We start from the raw sequence: 18352 nt of genomic DNA on the forward strand, positions 1-18352 counted from the left end.
TTGGAGACAGTGGAGGGAAGTGGCGTGCTGCAGTCCATGGGGTCGCAAAGATACAGACATGACTCAGTGATTGAACAACAACAACAGACTCTCTACTGGACAAAACTCATTTGCACTGCCTTGAACAGAAACAGTCTGTGTCGCACATCAGACAGGAAGCATGTGCACCATCATCAGCCCTCTACAAGTTAATTTCCATCACTGCAGAGTTATAAAATGGCCCAGCAAAAGACAATCAAATGCGCAGTTAGTTCCCTAGAGGATCAGACAGCCCGGAATCCTAGACAACTCAGAGCGTTCCACTGAAAGAACATTCAGTGAGCCTTTGCCCATTTCAAAGTCTGTTACAGTTTTTCCTAGCACTGCAGTGCATGGCACACATCAGTTTGCTTTTCTAAACCTGTACCAGACTCTGAGTTCCTTGAGACAGTTCATGCACAGTTGTTGAGCCCTTTTGATTTGAGCCGGGTAGAGAAAGAGAAAGCGACATTTCTCCTGGAGAAAAGCATCCAGAGAGACCTGTGGTGGCACCAAGGTAGAAACGACTGGCAAGCAAGTGTGAGACGCAGACCGTGCCCAAGGCCCTGCGTTAGACTAGGAACGCAGGATAACGGAGGAGGGCCCGTCTGTCTGATGAGGGCAACAACAGAAAATCGATGCTTACGGTGCAGTGTGATGAGGACCCTAAAAATCCAGAAGGTGACCTGCAGGAGCTCGAGTGAATTACCAGCAAGTTTCCAAGCCCAGGTCTATAAAGGGACAAACACAGGAGATTCCTGTGAAGCCTATGCACAGCCTCAGAGAAATGAGTAAAAAAGCATCTGTGTTCTATACCCATTGTTAGGCTCCCTCCCCTCCCTTCCTACCTTTTGGCTGAACTTCTGCTGGCAGACCTGTGGCTGTGGAGAATTAACATCCGAGTTATCTCAGATCTCTAGGAATGTAAATCCTCATTACAGGCATAGGCATCCAGCACCACTCCCCACGTCTCACAGGCAACTGGCACGCTTGGAGTCATTGCTAATTGGTGTCCACCTGTGGAAAGAGGGGATGTTGAAAGAGGGACTAGTCAACAACGAAATGCAGACTTGTTTCCCCTGGAACATCTGTGTGAGGCATGGAAGATCTGATTATGCTTGTTATGTGACAGCACATATTTGTTGAATCTATAAAAGAATGAATAAGTGAGTGAAGACTCCAGAGGAGGATCTGTCCAGGGAGACGGGCTAGCCCAGTGGCTGCCCACACATGTCATCAGCAAGACTGGTGTCCTTTAAATACTAAAGGAATTAGTATTTAAGTGTCAACCAACTGCTTTGATTTACTTTTCTCCTTACGGGACAATCCTTTGGCTTCCTCTATACTCTTAGCTGCCTAACAGGAGATGGTATGCTGGCAGGAGGGCTTTCCTGATGGCTCAGTGGTAAAGAATCCACCTGCCAAAGCAGGAGATGCAGGTTCCATCTGGGTCAAGAAGTTCCCGTGGAGAAGGAAATGACAACCTACTCCAGTATTCCTGCCTGGAGAATACCATTGGCAGAAGAGCCTGGTGGGCTAACAGTTCAGAGCTCAGGAATACCTGGGTTTCGAGCCTGGCCCTACCACTCACCAGCTGTGTAGCTCTGGGAAGACCACTTTGCTTCCCTGTGCCTCGGTTTCCCCATCTGTAAAATATGGATGACAACGGTCGTATCAGCCGGAGTTCAGTGCAGGAAATAGGAACCACTCGAGGTGTTTTGAGCAAAGTGACTTGAGACAGGGCTAGATGCTTATGGGATGGTTGGATGGGGGAGGAGAGGAGGTAAGGTTGAGTCTCTGGAGAACTGCTCCCTAGTCCTGGGCAGGAGAGGAAGGTGGGCAAATGGAGGTTGCCACTGGCAACCCGAGTTCTCAGTTCAGGATACACTGACTTGGCTGTGATCCCGGGAGCAGGCAGGGGCTCCACTGCTGCTGCTAGGGGTGGGGACCGCACACTGGACACGCTGCCAGAAATGATGCCCATCTGTGTGACCCTGCTTGCCAGAAGGGAGCAGCCAAAGCAGCAGGAAGGCGGTCTCTGGTTCCCTTCCACCCTCCAAATCCCATGTGAGGGTCTCAGTGTGCACCCACCACTCCCAAAGAAGTGAGTCTGGGAGGTAAGGCTTTAGCTTTCCGCTTCTATAGGACAAGAAACAGGTGGGAATGGATTCTGGGTGCTATTTAACCATGTGAGGATTAACCGCATTTATGTCAGGAGGCACCCTCCCAGGTCCTGGGCTCTGGCAAATGTTACAGTGGTTATGGCTACATGCCTGCCACGTGCGAGCGCTGGGCCAGGGCCTGGAGATACAGCAGTGAACAAGGCAGGGCCAGATCCTGAAGTAGTGAGAAGAGTCCAGGGGAGCAAACACTGGGATCACGAAGGCAAGGAGTTGATGCGAAAGTGTTCTGTAAAGGCCTGAGAGCACAGAGAGGGGACACCCAGGCCAGCACTGGTGGGGCGGGGAGGGGAGAGAGGCAAGTGCCAGTTCCCAGCAGCAGCGGAGTTAGAGGCTTGAAGGAGAGCTAGAAATTAACCAGACTAAGCAGGAGGAAATGGGGTGTGTGTGTGTGTGTGTGTGTGTGTGTGTGTGTGTGTGTGTGTGTGTGTGTGTGTGTGTGTGTGTGTGTGTGTGTGTGTGTGTGTGTGCTAATTTCCACCTTGAGGAAGCATATACATACACAAAACCCTGCAAGATAAAAAAGAGTGCTTGGCATTCCCCACTAGTGGACAGTTAAGTCTGACCAGTGCCCAGAGTGAGGGTGGGGTGGGGCGTGTATAAGAAAGGAGAAGAAAGCAGGAGCATGCAGCTTTACATGTCATTTTTGGAAGAATTTGAGCTTTATCTTGTGGGCAATGGGGATGCCTGCTGTTGTCTAGTTGCTGTGTCCAGCTCTTTCATGACCCATAGACTGTAGCCCACCAGGATCCTCTGTCCGTGGCATTTCCCAGGCCAGAATTCTGGACTGGGTGGTCATTTCCTTCTCCAGGGGATCTTCCTGACCTGGGGATCAAACCCACATCTGCATTGGCAGGCAAGCCACCAGGGAAGTGCAGTGGGTACACACAGTGGAGTTTAAGCAGGGAGAAGACTCTCCCATTCTGGTTTCAGTGATATCACTTCGATGCATTTTGTGCAATCAGTTGGAAGCGAGGGTTTCAGGTATGATGTTACAGTAGTCTGGGCTGGAAACAGGGTTGCCAAGAAGAGGACAACAGAAAAGGCTGAGCAGATTCAATCGAGTTTACAAGGCAGAGTGGACAGAGTAAGGTGGGAGTGGGAACAGGGCGAAACTCAGGGTGGCTGCCAGGTCTCAGCAGCAGGCACACCTGGAAGGGCGGGGCCCCCATCAACTCCTGGCACCTGATCCTGGGTGGTGCCCACCTACAGGCTCCTGCCTGTAGACTGAACTCACATAAAGCCCCTTCCCTCCCATCGACCTTAGTGGCTGTATGCAATTCAGTTCCAGCAACATTTATTAACCAGCTATTATGTGCTATGAACCAGGGAGGCATCTCCCTACCTCACCTAAGGGAGTTTTAACCGGATGTCTGAGAGACTCCAGAGCAGAGAGAAGGAGAAAGCTGTACATACAAGTTACAATTTAGGAAAGCCTAAGTTCAGGCCATTTTCTCTTCATCCTACCACCAAAGGGACTTGACCCCTGACCTCTGACCCTCAAGATAGGAAAGGTACAAGGGACATCAGCACAGCCTTACACAGAGCTCCTGGGCCCCCAGCTTCTATTGAGGCAGGCAGTGGAGACAGACGCCACCCCCGGTCTCCTTCTCTGAAAGTTCTATGTTCCTTCTGCTGTGAGATTCTTGATGAAAGGACAGGCCCACCACCCAACAGACTCAGCCTTTGGAATCAAGGCATCTCCCCAGAGGCTCTTTTCAACAGAGAGACATGAATCCACTCCTGTTATAACATAGAATCTTCTTAGTGATTCACTATCACAGTACCGTAGTACAGGCAAATTACAGGCTGGCTTTGGTCAGAGCCTGGAAGAGAGGCCTGGAGCCATCCATCCTACATGGGTCTGGGTATTGGAAAATAATGACTATTACCGAACTGAACTTGGGTCTGCTTGCTCATGGCATAGCAAAGCCAACTTACTAACTCCAAGTTGTGATGAAGGCAGGCACAGCAGGGCCCAGCAAGGTGGAGAGGCGGCTTGAACACTCAAAAGATCCAAACTCCCAGATGGTTTTCATGGAAGTGTTTTTACAGGCAACATTTGGGGTGAAGGGCTGCAGGGTGCATGACTTTCTTCTGACTGGCTGGTGATGAGGTAACAGGGTGATAATTCAGGAATCTTAATCACCAGCCTTCTGGCTCCTACCAGTCTGGATCTGTGTGCTTGTGCTTGGCTTGACCTCCACCTGAGTAGGGGTCTCAGTTCCTGCAGAACAACTCAAAGATACATGTCGGATTGCTATATATCAGGACTCTGATTTATCACTCAACTATTGTCTCTTGGCTGCTTTTCCTTTATTTCAGCATTCCCTCACTTCCCTAGTCAGTAACTGCTTGAATCTACTCAGGCCTAGAAGACTAAGGCCTTTTCCTACAAATGGAAAGGTTTTTTGTAGTTGGGAGACCTCTGCTAGGTTTCAGTTCACTTTTATCTTTGATAATCCTCAATCCTGAAGGGAACACATGTGGGACAAGAAAGGGAATAAAGTTTTGCATAGACAGATTAAGCATAAACTCAGCAGAGGAACTCAGTTGTTATTTTTTTTTGGGGGGGGTGTCAGTTTCAATAGTAACAGCATTTACTATTGATTCAGCATTCCACATTCCTAATTTCTATATCTTCATAATTCTGCAATGTAATTATTGTCCCCATTTTGCAGATGATGAAACTGAAATTAAGTAATCTGCTCATTTAAGTTCCCATGGCTAGTAGGTGGCTGAGTGGAATTTCAGCCAACCCAGGACTGATGCTAATGCCTTTTTTTAAAAAAGATTTATTTATTTATGGCTGTGCTGGGTCTTGAATGCTGTGCATGGCACTTCTCCAGTTTCAGCAAGTAGGTGCTACTCTCTACTTGCAATTTGCAGGCTTTTTATTGCAGTGGCTTCTCTTTTTGTTCTCATGGGCTCTAGAGTGAGGGCTTAGTCATTGTGGTGCATGGGCTCACTTGTCCTGTGGCATGTGGTATCTTCCCAGACCAGGGATCAGATCCATGTCCCCTACATTAGCAGGCAGATTCTTTACCACTGAGCCACCAAGGAAGCCCACTAATGCCTTCTTAATGACTACATGGTCATTAAGCCTTGCTCCCTGAACCAGCCAGGTTTCCGCTACTCCCCAGGGTGGTCCCATCCCAGAAGAATGTTGTTCTCTCACAGCTTCCTCATGGTTGTTTGGCTGGACCTAGAAATGAGGCGCCTAGAAAGATGAGGTGTACAGAGCCAGGGCCAGGCCACTGGGGAGATGTCTGGAGCCTCGCTCTTGTTCTCCTTCCCCCACAGGGTGTCTCCTGGCACCGCAAAGTCCTGCTCATCCAGAGGACACCTGTGACTTCCTATCCCTCCTCTTCCTTTGACTGAGGAGTTGCAGGACTTTCTCTTCTCTGCTCTGGGACACTGCCCTGGGGCCTCAGCCTACTGGCCAGAGGCTCCCACCCTGGGCTTAATTTCCACTATAATGCTCTCAAATCTGGGCTGAGACTCCAGGATACAGCCCGCAGAGCACTTTTACACGCAGTAGCTGTGACTGGTGGGATGGGGAGGAGCCTCCAGGTCCCCCTAGCTGTCCCCTCAACCCCGTTCACCCCCATCCCCCATAGGGGAGGAAAAGTAACTTTCCTCAACTCTTCTGAGCTCTCAACTGAGACCTCTGTAAACAAAAAGATAAGAAAGAAACCAAAGTTTATCCACATATACTTGTACACCAGGGAGATACCCAGGGACAAAAACTTAACTCTCCCAAGGGGTCTAAGCTAGCAGTTTAAACACTACCTTCCGCCAAAAACAGGAAGCAAAGGTGAGGGCAGGTCAGGGAGCAAGCCAGTTCTGGGAGATTACCCGGAAAAGCAGAGTAAACAAGGGGAAGGTTTGTTATGTAGATTTAAGTAAACGCCCTTTCCACAGATTTTTATAATTCTGTGATTTATAGTCAACTTCCCCACCCACTGAGGGAGACACCCTCGCAAATGGAGATTTCTTTTATAAATGCACATCTCTCTCAAAAGAGTCATTTCTACTGTTTTTCAGAAGCTTCCTTTGTCTGTAGTTTCTGAAAATAATCAGCTCAAAATAATCCTTCTGCCCTGGAGGCGTATTTGAGATGGCGTATTCTCCCACTCTTCATACCCTCCTCAAACCTGGGCTCCCTGCCACTGGTTTTAGGAGAAAAAAAATGTTCTGGTCTAAAGTGAGGTCAGCAGGGTTTCTCAGGTCACAGACCTCTGCTGGGCTATGCCCTGGGGCACAAGTTGTAACACCAAGTCCCGGAGCAGCAGGAAGAGGCAGGATCCAGGGTCTGGCAGCCCTGTGGCATGCTAGCCTTGGGTGCTGAGCCATCACTAGAAGGCTTGGTGGGGTAGGGGGTTGTCTGCAGACCCACGAGGAAGGCACTGATACACAATCCTGCTGGGCCAGACTGAGGGAGGTGTCCTCCACAGGCCAGCAGCCAGGCTCCTCCCTTCTCTTTCACACCCAGGGCTCCTCTGAGGGGGAAAAGTTCTGAGTCCTCACCAGCTGGATCTTGCTGCAGGTTCCCCTTCCTGTTTGTACATCAGACCCTAGGGAAGCAGGAACAGCCCCTCTCCACGCCCTGCTCCCACTCTCCACTATATTCCTGGGGAAAACACACACCCACACCCTCTAACCTAAATAGTCACTCCCAACACAGCACAGGCATACCACACACCCCTCAATAAATAGCAAACACCCACCCCGCCCCCCACAGGCAGGCTTGATGGAGACTCCCATGAATTCCTCCCAGCCTGAAAGCCGGCTCTGTTTCCATTCGAATCTCACACTGACTCTCTTCAAGGTTTGACCACACAAGAAAGCTGAGGGGCCAGTCTGTAGGTGGACAGGATGCTCTCCTCCACCCTACTTTCCCCAGAAGGCCTCTCCCGGGCTGCTTTCCTTTCCTGTCCCCAGCCCATCCTGGCACGCCCGGCCGCCACCGCCGCTTAGATGCAGTAGTGTGGGTGCCCTCGTGTGGGCAAGGGCGGCCCTGCAGCCCCACCGCCAGGATCCCGGGCTGCCCTCTTCCTGCACACCCCCTGCCCTCCTCCTGTAGCCCCTCCCGGGCTGTCCCACAGATGTCAGGGCTCTGCACCGCCCATGTCCACTATTCCAACTGGCCTGCCTCCAAGCTACATTCCCTCCTTTTATCTCTGAGTAAAAGGTTTTCTCACTTATATTTTAAAATTCAAAATTCTACGCATTTTAAAACCTAGAAGTGAAGTGAAAGTCGCTCACTCGTGTCGGACTCTTTGTGACCCCATGGACTACACAGTCCATGGAATTCTCCAGGCCAGAATACAAGAGTAGGTAGCCTTTCCCTTCTCCAGGGGATCTTCCCAACCCAGGGATCAAACTCAGGTCTCTCACCTTGCAGGCGGAAGCCCAAGAATCCTGGAGTGGGTAGTCTATCCCTCCTCCTGTGGATCTTCCTGACCCAGGAAATCAAACCGGGGTCTCCAAGACAGCTGTTAAAACCTAGACAGGTTAAAAAAGCACAGACAGGTTAAAAAGCAGAGACATCACTTTGCTGACAAAGGTCTGTCGACTACAGATTGGCACTTGCCAAGATGGCTGCCGATGAATGAACAACAAGGGCATTCGCCATCTGCCTCTGCGGAGATCAAACCCTGCAGTGTCAAAATTGTTGACCTTCAACACTCACTGAGGGAGTTCAGGGTGGAGTGAGGCACTCTGTGCTCAAGGGAATCTGGTGGGACAGATCTTTAGACAGATGTTTTAGGAACAAATTTTATGATCCAATCTTTGCATCTCCTCGTATCTAGAAAAGCACTAAATCCCTTCATGGTGACATCAGGTCCTCCTGACTAGCAACAAACTTTTTATAAAATAAATCTTCATGGTATGGAACTCCCCCTTCACCAAAACCTTATATATTGACTTTCCCCCACTGCTGCTTTGGAGCAGTCTCTCAGAGCTATCCGAGGGGATGCCTCCCGGGCTGCAGTCCTCATTTTGCCCCCAATAAAACTTAACTCACAACTCCCAAGTTGTACATCTTTTTTTAGTCGACAGGTCTATATAGTCAAAGCTATGGTTTCTCTAGTAGTCATGTATGGGTGTGAGAGCTGGACCATAAAGAAGGCAGACTGCTGAAGAATTGATGCCTTCAAACTGTGGTGCTGGAGAAGACTCTTGGACAGCAAGGAAATCAAACCAGTCAATCCAAAAGGAAATCAACCCTGAATATTCATTGGAAGGGTTGATGCTGAAGCTGAAGCTCCAATACTTTGGCCACCTGATACGAACAGCTGACTCAATGGAAAAGACCCTGATGCTGAGAAAGACTGAGGGCAGGAGGAGAAGGGCATGACAGAGGATGAGATGGTTGAATGGCATCATCGACTTAATAGACATGAGTTTGAGCAAACTCTGGGAGATAGTGAAGGACAGGGAAACCTGGCATGCTGCAGTCCGTGGGCTCACAAAGAGTTGGACATGACTGATTGAACAACAATGCATTTTAAAACACGTACGTAAGAAAATATTATCTATAAAACATAATATGGTTAACACCCATGAGGCTGCAACCCAACAAGAGAGCTGAAATGTCAACAACTTGCATCTTCCTTTGTGTTGCTCTTCATCCCCATTCCCTTCTTTCTCCCCAAACGAGAAGTAACCACTGTCCTAAATTTCATATTTTCTCTTGCCTTTTTTTACCCCAATTTTCCTTTTAAAATTAGCCATTTTAAAGTGTGTAGTTTGGGGCTTCCCTGGTGGTCCAGTGGCTAAGAATCCACCTTGCAATGCAAGGGACACCAGTTCGATTCCTGGTCCAGGAAGATTCCACAGGCCTAGCAGCAACTAAGCCCATGCTCCACAAACACTGAGCCTGAGCCTATGCACTAGAGCCGGCAAGGCGGAACTCCAGAGCCTGCATGTCCTAGAGCCTGCGCTCCGAAGCAAGAGAAGGCACCACAACCAGAAGCCTGTGTGCTGTAATGAAGAGAAACTGGAGAAAACTGGTGGAGCAACGATCCAGCCTGTGTGCTGTAATGAAGAGAAACTGGAGAAAACTGGTGGAGCAACGATCCAGCACAGCCAAAAAGAAATAAAAAATAAATGTTTGTTTTTTTTTTAAGTTCTTGCATTTAGGTTCTTGACTCATTTTCAGTTGGCATCCTGTTAGATTCTGCTAATGACACTGAAGAAAAATTAAAGGGTGGAGGAGTGAAGAAAAGACTACTGTTTATCTCCATCCCTGGTTCCTTCCAGTGACTCTCCAGTGGTGGCACTTAACCCCAGCCTCCAGTCCTTTCTTCACTCCCCTCAAACCTCTCACTTCCTCTCAGAGGCAGCAGTGGGTGGTGCCCTGTCCTTGGAGGTCAGAGTTCCACTTCCTTAGAGCTCTTCCTCCAAGCTCCTGCAAAGTCTATAAAACCCTCTCCTGACCCTTTGTTTCTCCACCCCGGAGCGGAGCGGGGAGATGCTTTCTGACTTTTATTAAGGGTCGAGCTCAGCACTCCCTCTGTCTTCTTTCAGCCCTCAGGGGCATCTGCTAACAATACACTGTAATAACTTCTCTGATTGAAAGTGTAACTTCTGCTTTCCAGACTGGATCCCAGCTCATACAGTGAATATGCCATTATTTATTCACCCATTCACCTTTTGATAGATGCTGGGACTGTTTCTGTTTTCTACTTCTATTTCACTTTGAACAATGATACCAAGACATTTTGTACATGTGTTCCGGTATACAGTCCTAACATTTCCCTATGTATATATAAGCAATAAGATGCTGGGTATTAGGGTATACAAATGTCCCATTTAACAGGCAACTGTCAATCTGTTTCCAGTTTACACTGCATTGTATACAATAATATCCTGCTTATTCACATATTCAAATTCCACATATGCCTCTGTATGTGTGTGGAGGGGCCCAGAAGCCTGGAAGGCGAGAGAGAGGCTTTCATGGATCCCAGCCAACAGATAAATTTTTGTGTCCCTGGGGAAGCAAGAGACTAGCCCCACCTGAGGAAAGCTCACTGGTGCTCTGAATGGAGATATCTACCTTTGCACCCAGGTCTTGTGTTGACCAAAGGAAAATCACGTATTTCCTCCTGATATGTTAAGAAGGGGGAACAGGAACTGTGCAACTGGTAGCAATTTCATGAGAGCCCTTAAGAATCCTGCTGCATTTAACAAATGCTCACTAAGTATTAGTTCCCTTTTTTTCTTGTTCCTCTCCTGCACTGAAGCCACTTCTCAAGAAAGTGAAAGAAAATGAAAAACTTGCTAACAAATCACAATTCTGATCTCCATCATGATGAACAGAGCACTCATTAATTGCTTACCCTCCACCCCCCACAAAAAAAGGAGACAGGATTTTAAGTTTTCCTTAGGGCTTCTGCGTGGTGGGAGGTGCTCCATTCAGAGCACCCGTGAGCCCTCCTCAGGTGAGGCTAGTCTCTTGCTACCCCAGGGTTGCAAAGAGTCGGACAAGACTGAGCGACTTTCACTTTTCTGCGTGGTGGGAACTGGAATGAGCTGGTTTCTCTTGGAACTTCTGGATGATAATTAAAGAGAGAGTCTGACTCTGGATGCCTCTTCCTTACTCACTCCTTCTATGGAACTCCCAGGGGAGGGCAGAGAGGAAGGGGTAGAGGAAACAGACCACCCCAATCAGGACCCTGGCTCCTACCTCTCAGGGACAGGTCAGCTGGGGTGACCCAGCTCAGTTAGAGGAACAGGGTACTAACTGTCCAGGAGCAGTGATTTCAGAAACGCTGACCTGGATCCACTGTCCAAAAACTACCTCCCTCACCTATCACCTAAGGGCTCACCACAGGAACTTTACTTACTCAGGTATTAAACTGTGGTGGAAAGGAATTCATACCGACCAACTGACAGCTTACAGGAGTCACCTAGCGCAGCCTCCCTCCCAGCACAGCGACGCGGTTAGATCTGACCCGGCTGATGGGGCCCTGGCGGAACGCTGACCGTGAAGGGACATGTCATCTCAGAGTGGCCCTTCCGGTGCCTGCACAGTGGGGACTGCTTGACGGCTCTTCTCATACCAGTCAGCTCCTGCCAGGCAGAGCCACAGCACAAGGTTCTGTGTGGGGCCAGGACGGGCCTGGCTGTGAGGAACACAGGATGTGTAGACCCTGCCCCGGCCCCTCAGCAGCCCTGAGGACGTGCACGTGACCCACAGCCGAGGCGCCGCACCGCTCCCTGACAGCAGAGCCGACGCGTAGTAAGACGGTCACCCCATGGCCTGGACAGCCCATGGCCTTCTGTAAGCAGCCCAGTCAGCCGCTGGCTCCAGTCAGACATTTCCAAGGCCCTTCTGAGGTATTCCTGGGCTGAGCCGGATCTTGCGCCCTCCCTTCCAGTAGCCCAAGCTGGGGTATGTTAAGCTGACCCTAGTCAGGAAAGGCTGGGAATTCGCCAAGCGGTTCTCAAACTTACGGCTGCAACAACCAGGAAGGGCTGAAATACAGACACAGCCATGAGCACCAGGGGCCCTTTCCTGTCCTGGCTGGAGGTGAGAAATCAACAGGGGGAGAGAGAATAAGTGTAAATTGGGAGTGACCCCAAAGCACCGGGATAGGATGGGAAGGGGCTGGAGGGGTGCCCGGGTCCTCCAGTCCTCCTCTGAGGGGACAGGGAAGGATCAGAGAAGGTGGCCTCTGCACTGAGCTCAGAAGGAAGCGTCCCAGTTCACTAGACAGAGGAGACGGGGGAAGAACCCCGGGGGAGGCTGGGAAACAGGAGGGAACCATCCCTGAATCCCGGGGCCCACTTTTCCCACCCCCAGTGCAGGGTCTGGGTGGAAGGTGAGGGCTAGCCTGGCTGTCTGGGGGACTGAGCACCGAGCAGGAACTCCAGTCCCAGGGACCCAGCCAAGCTGGACTGCCTGTCTTGGCTTTTCTACAGGTCAAATGGAGACGCAAGCTTCTGCAGCCCAGACAGACAGATGCCCCCCACTCGACTAGCAGGTGAGGACAGAGAGGTCAAGAGGAGCCACCCTAGGAGAGCAGAGGACAGAGCTGAGAAGAGAGCTTGGGACTCCTCTCCTGGTCTCAGCTGTGTGGGGTGCAGGGATCCCCAGAAGCTTCACCGGCCTCCCTGGGGCAGCAAGGGAGCTGACAGTTGGCTGATGATGAAGCATGCCACACACAGTGTGGGTTTTGTCCTCTTCTGGGAGGGGGTCAATGGGCCATGCTGGGAGCGAGAGGAGCTGCTCAGACCACCAGTTCTGACAAAGCCCCATGAGCTGGGGCAAACAGGAGGCTGCATTTGCTGGGAAGAAACTCCTTTGTCGAGAAAGTGAGAAGGGTGCAGATTTAAGCTGGATCAGGAGAGATTCAAGCCAGAGCCCTGAAAGAACATCCAGGCTGAGGGTGGTGAGACTGGAAGGGGACAGGTGTCCGCCAACTTGGCAGTGCCATCATCCAGCTCCCAGGACTGGTGAAGCCAAGTCCCTACTTAGAACTCAGCTGGAGTCAATCACACTGAGCCACAGCCGAGGGGAAAGATCAATCAGGGCAGACACAGCTTTCTTTAAGACCGTTCTGGCTTTGGGCTGAGGAGAGTGTGGCAGGGTGGGAGAGAAATGTATCGATAGGTTCCCAAGCTGAAGCCCAAGCCTATTTAAAGTCTTAATATTTTAAAAGATCTGGGGCGTGGATGAAGGCAAAGGAGGGCTAAATAATTTAGAAAGCAAGCGGCTGCTGCTAATGGGATTTGTGCCTTTTCGGTCCCAAAGCAACAACTGGTCTCCTGGGAGAAAGAGGGAGTGAGCACAAAGCCAGCCTTTATTGCCACTTGATTGGCTTTGTGCATCTGTATCAGTTATCTACTGCTGTGGAACAAAGATCCCAAAGCTTAGTAGCTTAAGACAACAAGCATTTGTATCTCACACAGTGTCTGGGGGTTAGAAATGTGGCAGCTGGGTTGTTGTGGCTCAGAGTCTCTCATGAAATTTCAGTCAAGTTCTTCTGGGGCTACAGTCACCTGAGGCTTGATTGGGATTGAAGTCTCTGCTTCTAAGATGGACACGGTTATTTAATGAGGCAAAGATGGCCCCTCACAGCCAGCTGAGACCATTGGCTCAAGAGCCTACTGGTGCCAAATTCAAATTTTTACACCCCCAGTTGTTTTAAATTTATCTCTAGCCATTTGGACCCTGCCTGCTTTGCATTCCTCCCCACACTGAACCCCATCTGCAAGCCATCAGTACAGTAAACTCTGGGGCTACTGATGATCCAAGCTACCGCTGCCCCTTGGGGCTCTCTCATCGTGAGACTCCCCATCACGTTGCTGGACCACATCATCTAGGCATGAGGGGGCCTCTCCATCTCCCTCTCCTCCAGGAGTTTCCTTGCCCTCCTTTTCTCGGTGATGGCCCCAAGTGACTGACCATGGAAGGTCTCATGTTATAAAGGACTTGAAAGCCCTTTTACCAGTGTAAACCCAAATAAAGCTCATTGTCTGCTACTGCCAACCTCCTGGTTATCTTTTTCCTTGATCAGCCCTGAAATCTCTCAAAGTGACTACACGTGGCTGTTGGCTGGAGGCCTCTGTTCCTCATGAGGGCCTCTCCTGAGTTTTCTCAAGACAGGGCAGCTGGCTTTCCCCGCAAGAGAAACCCAAGAGACAGCTTAGCCAAGTGGAAGCCACCATGCTATTTCATGACCTAGTCACACACATAACAAACCCTCACTTCTGCTTTACCCTGTCAGAATTGAGTCACATCTAACAAAATACAGCCCACATGCAAGCAAGGGGAATGCGGCTCCATCTCTTGAAGAGAGGAGTATCAGAATACATGGGTACACTTAAAAAAATCATCAGAACTCTTTTGCAAGCGCCCTTTCTCACCTCACCTCCTCTTTACCAGGGCTCTGTGAGGTAAGCAGGGCAGGTAATAAGACTGAGGGAGGCGGAATGACCTGGCCATGCTCACACGCCTGGTGGGTGGGGCTGAAACCCAGGACCTGATAAGCCTCCACTCCCCACCCTGACCTGCTACACAAGAACCCCTCACCTCTTCACAGCAGCGTGTCTCACTTTTCACACCATTTTTTCTCTTCCACCTTCTGGCTCTCATGACAATTCTGTGAGTTACATCAGGGATTACCAAACACAGATAAGTCAAAAGAACCTGCTTCTGGTCACAGCTTTGGCACAAATAAGCTGTGTGATCCTGAGAACGTCCCATCCCCTCTCTGGATCACCTACGCTTCTCTGTAAGATGTGAAGAGGATACACCTCTTACTCAGATACAAAATGCACCTGTGTCAAAAACTTAACTCATTATTTAATGAGGAAGCCTTGAGGTATTACAACCAAGTCCAAAGAATGCCAAAGGACTACAGATTTATAGTCAGATAAGGAATGTCAAAATGAATAAACAAATAGTTGGAAATTCAAAGAACTGGCAAAACTGGCCAATACCCATAGGAATCAATAGCATCCATTGTGAAATGGCCAGTTTGCATTTCTTTAGAAATGAATTAATTGCCCTACTATGAGGTGGCATTAGTGGTAAAGAACCCGCCTACCAATGCAGGAGACTGAGAGACCAGGGTTTGGGTTCGATAGCTGAGTCGGGAAGATCCCCTGGAGGAGGGCATGGCAACCCACTCCAGTATTCTTGCCTGAAGAATCCCATGGACACAGAAGCCTGGCAGGCTACACCCTATAGGGTCGCAAAGATTCAGACACGACTGAAGTGACTAGGCATGCATGCATGCGTGTGTATTTAAACTTTTACCTCTACAGGTTGTAAAATAGCCCAGTCAAAGACAAACCAGGCAGAGATTACCTGGATCTATGAGCTGTCCACGTCAGGACTCCCACTTAATTTCAAAGTCTCACCTCATTATTTTTCCTTGTTGTTTTAGTTGCTAAGTTGTGTCCAACTCTTTTGCAAACCCATGGACTGTAACCTGCCAGGCTCCTCCATCCCTGGGATCTCCCAGGCAAGAACACCGGGGTGGGTTGCCATTTCCTTCTCTAGGGGATCTTCTTGACCCAGGGATCGAATCTGCATCTCTTACATCGGCAGGCAGATTCTTTACCACTGAGCCACCAGGGAAGCCTTTCGTCCTTACATGAATAAAAATGCAGGCAGGAATCCCTGATCAATTCCAATTGTAAGCCTCAATTCACCAATGAGAAAACAGGCTCAGCCTGTGGGTGCTGTCCCTTGCAGCTGTCCCCTCAAGCGTCTTCCGCCTGCTTTTCCTCTTCCCCCAGGAGCACAGCAATGAAGCTCCCTCTGTCTTCTCTGGACACCAATGACCCCTTTTGAGAAAACTTTGAGTTTTCTGTCTCTGTTGTCCTGGCCCAGAAGTGGGGCCCTAACCCATACTGACTTGAAGTAGTTAATGAAAAGCACATGAGTCAAAATCAACCTAATTATCAAAGGCACTTGTGTTAATGAATGCCTTTCAGTCCATACAGGGAGCTAACACACTCAAAATTAAAAGGGAATAAAAGCCATTACCTGGAAATGCCAGGGCTCCTACCTGAGCTGAGCCCTGTGAAGTCATTATGGGTAATTATGGGCTATTAGTTGCTATCATCTCAGCAAGACAACTGGCCCCAAGTGTTACAGTTAATGCCTAGGGCAGCATGTGACCCCTCTGAGGCAGGGAAGTTAAAGGTGACTTTCTGTTCTTAGCTCCCTTCCATGCCACTTCCTGTGAGTGCCCCCACCAGGCCCTTCCATTCTACCGTTCATTTTCCACCCAGATTTGTTATCCTAAATTTTCTTTTGTGACTGGGAGGTCTAAGGAGCCTCAAAGAGCTTTTCTGATTCTCCACTCAACTCATTCTGAGCTGACTTCTCAGGCTGTGAAAGGTGGGGAGAGCAGTGGGTGTCTGAGAGGGATGGCCAGAGAGGAAAAGTGGCACGCCCAGGATCACAGAGCCGACTCCCCTGCGGCCCAGTGGTTGGGACTCTGCCTGCCGATACAGGGAACACAGGTTTGCTCCCTGGCCCACGAAAATCCCATGTCTCAGGGCAACTGAGCCGGTGAACCACAAGTACTCGGCCTGTGTGCTGCAACTACCGAAGCCCGCACACCTAAAGCCAATGCTCTGCAACAAGAGAAGCCACCGCAATGAAAAGCCTGCATGCCCCAACTGGAGAATAGCTCCTAATCTTTGCGACTAGAGAAAGCCCATGCACAGCAAGGAAGACCCAGCACAGCCAAAAACAAGTAACAAAATTAAAAACAAACAAAAACAAATCAAGCTCATAGAGCCTGGCTGTAGTTTAGCTACAGAACAGAGAGAGGTTGTGAGAAGGGAGAGATGCTGGGAGCTTCGGGTGAACATTTTTGGGAGTGATCAGGCTTTTGCTGATTTCTTTCTAAAGGGAGCAGAGCAGTGTGTAGGGAAGGAGGTTTATGGCTCCTTCAAGACTCCAGCTCAGTAAGGCAAAGGATGGTTTGCCTTCACCTAACCCATGTTCCCGGCTTCCCCAGTGGCTCAGTGGTGAAGAATTTGCCTGCAATTCAGGAGACAGGTTCAATAGCTGGGTTGGGAAGACCCTCTGGAGAAGGAAATGGCAACTTACTATAGTATTCTTGCCTGGAGAATCCCATGGACAGAGAGCCTGGTGGGCTACAGCCCATGGGGTCGCAAAGAGTCGGACATGACTTAGCAAATAAACAACAATAACAACTCCGTATACCAGTCAAACTCTTTGTGGAAGATTAAATATGGCTACAGATTCTTCGCTCTCCCTCCCTCAGAAGTATAGTCTATTTCTCCAATCTTTGAGTCTGGTCTGTTCTTGTGTCTTGCTTAGATCAGTAGAATACAGCAGAATGGCTACTGTATTGAAACTGCACAACTTGTCCCAGGACTGAATGAAGCTCAAGTTTGTTATGTCTCAGTGCAAAAGGAATTCAGTGAGGGGTAAAGTGATAGGTAAGAAGTGGTGGTGGTGGTTTAGTAGCTAATTTGTGTAGATTTATTAATATACTACACTTGTGAGGGATAGAAACGGGTAGGCAGAAGGGCTCAAGAACTAAGTTGCCTACATTTTTATAATCAAAGGAAAAGTGGGGAAGGAGAGAGGGACTACCTTCTTCCTCTTCCTTTGTAGAGATGTTGCAGGAAAATGGGGGACGGGGATGGTCATGTCCTAGGTCTTAAGTGAGTCCCTGGAATGGATACCAAGCGAGGGTCCTGGCTTCCGGAGTGAGCCACAGTGCCGTGACAGCAGGTCTGCAGAGAGAGACACATTCCACAGGCAGAAGCGTTCCATCTCAGAGGGCGAGAGCCGCCCTGACGCATGGGGTGGCTAGTTTTTAAGGGCTGGGTAACTTCTGAGGCTAACAAGCAGGAAGATTGCTACAACTCTTTTGGGGAAGAGACAGGGAATTCCAGGAATTGGGCCACTCACTTTTTGGCCTTTTATGAAATACCTCGGAACTGCCATGGTGCCTGTGGGTGTGTTCTTGCAGCACACGTTAACCTTTTACAATGAGCTTATAATGAGGCTCAGGACCACTGCACATCGAATCTTCTGCCATCTTAGGACTACTTTGCTCTACCCAGTTTTTGTCATAGTCAGTTTTCTCAACAGCTGTGTCATTCTTTAAGGATTGTAGGCTTCCCCCTTCCCTCCTGTCTCAGTACGTATTTCAGAGCCTCGGTTTCAGGACACGTAGATTCTGCTTTCTCTCAGAACACAGCCGATAGCATGCTAAGTAAGGAAGCCAGTCAAGTGTTTGGGAGGGTGAGAGGTGTGGAGCCACTGAGCCCCTCACAGTTGGTAAAGTGAAAATTTTAAGCTTTAAAAGATACAGAAAGAAATCTTATCTGCCTAAAGGAGAGCCTCCTGAAAAATATCAATACCCGCTTTACCCAGGGAGTTTCCAGAAGATTCAGCTACCCTGCTGGGTTCCTCTGTCCTTGGGATTCTCCAAGGACAAGAATACTGGAGTGGGTTGCCATTTCCTTCTCCAGGGGATCTTCCCAACCCAGGGATTGAACCTGGGTTTCCCGCATTGCAGGCAGATTCTTTACCATCTGAGCCACCAGGGAAGCCTCTCAGAAGTATCTCTCTTGATAAGGGTGCAAATACCTCGGGGAGGATAGATACTCTACTCCGCCATCAAGCAAGCCCTAGGTGG

The 18352-nt window shown here is 49.5% G+C and overlaps 1 long non-coding RNA gene across 1 annotated transcript in view; it reads right to left on the reverse strand.

Annotated features, from left to right (window-relative positions):
• Window positions 1–18352, reverse strand: part of LOC113889452 — a 174655-nt gene that overhangs the window by 106412 nt on the left and 49891 nt on the right. The window contains exons 3-4 of the long non-coding RNA XR_003510265.1: window positions 7599–7706; window positions 867–1035 (exon numbers count right to left, since the gene is read on the reverse strand). This is a non-coding gene — a long non-coding RNA (uncharacterized LOC113889452). The remainder of the gene's footprint in view (window positions 1–866; window positions 1036–7598; window positions 7707–18352) is intronic.

The sequence above is a fragment of the Bos indicus x Bos taurus genome, chromosome 3, assembly GCF_003369695.1.
Source record: "Bos indicus x Bos taurus breed Angus x Brahman F1 hybrid chromosome 3, Bos_hybrid_MaternalHap_v2.0, whole genome shotgun sequence".
Lineage (NCBI taxonomy): Eukaryota > Metazoa > Chordata > Mammalia > Artiodactyla > Bovidae > Bos > Bos indicus x Bos taurus.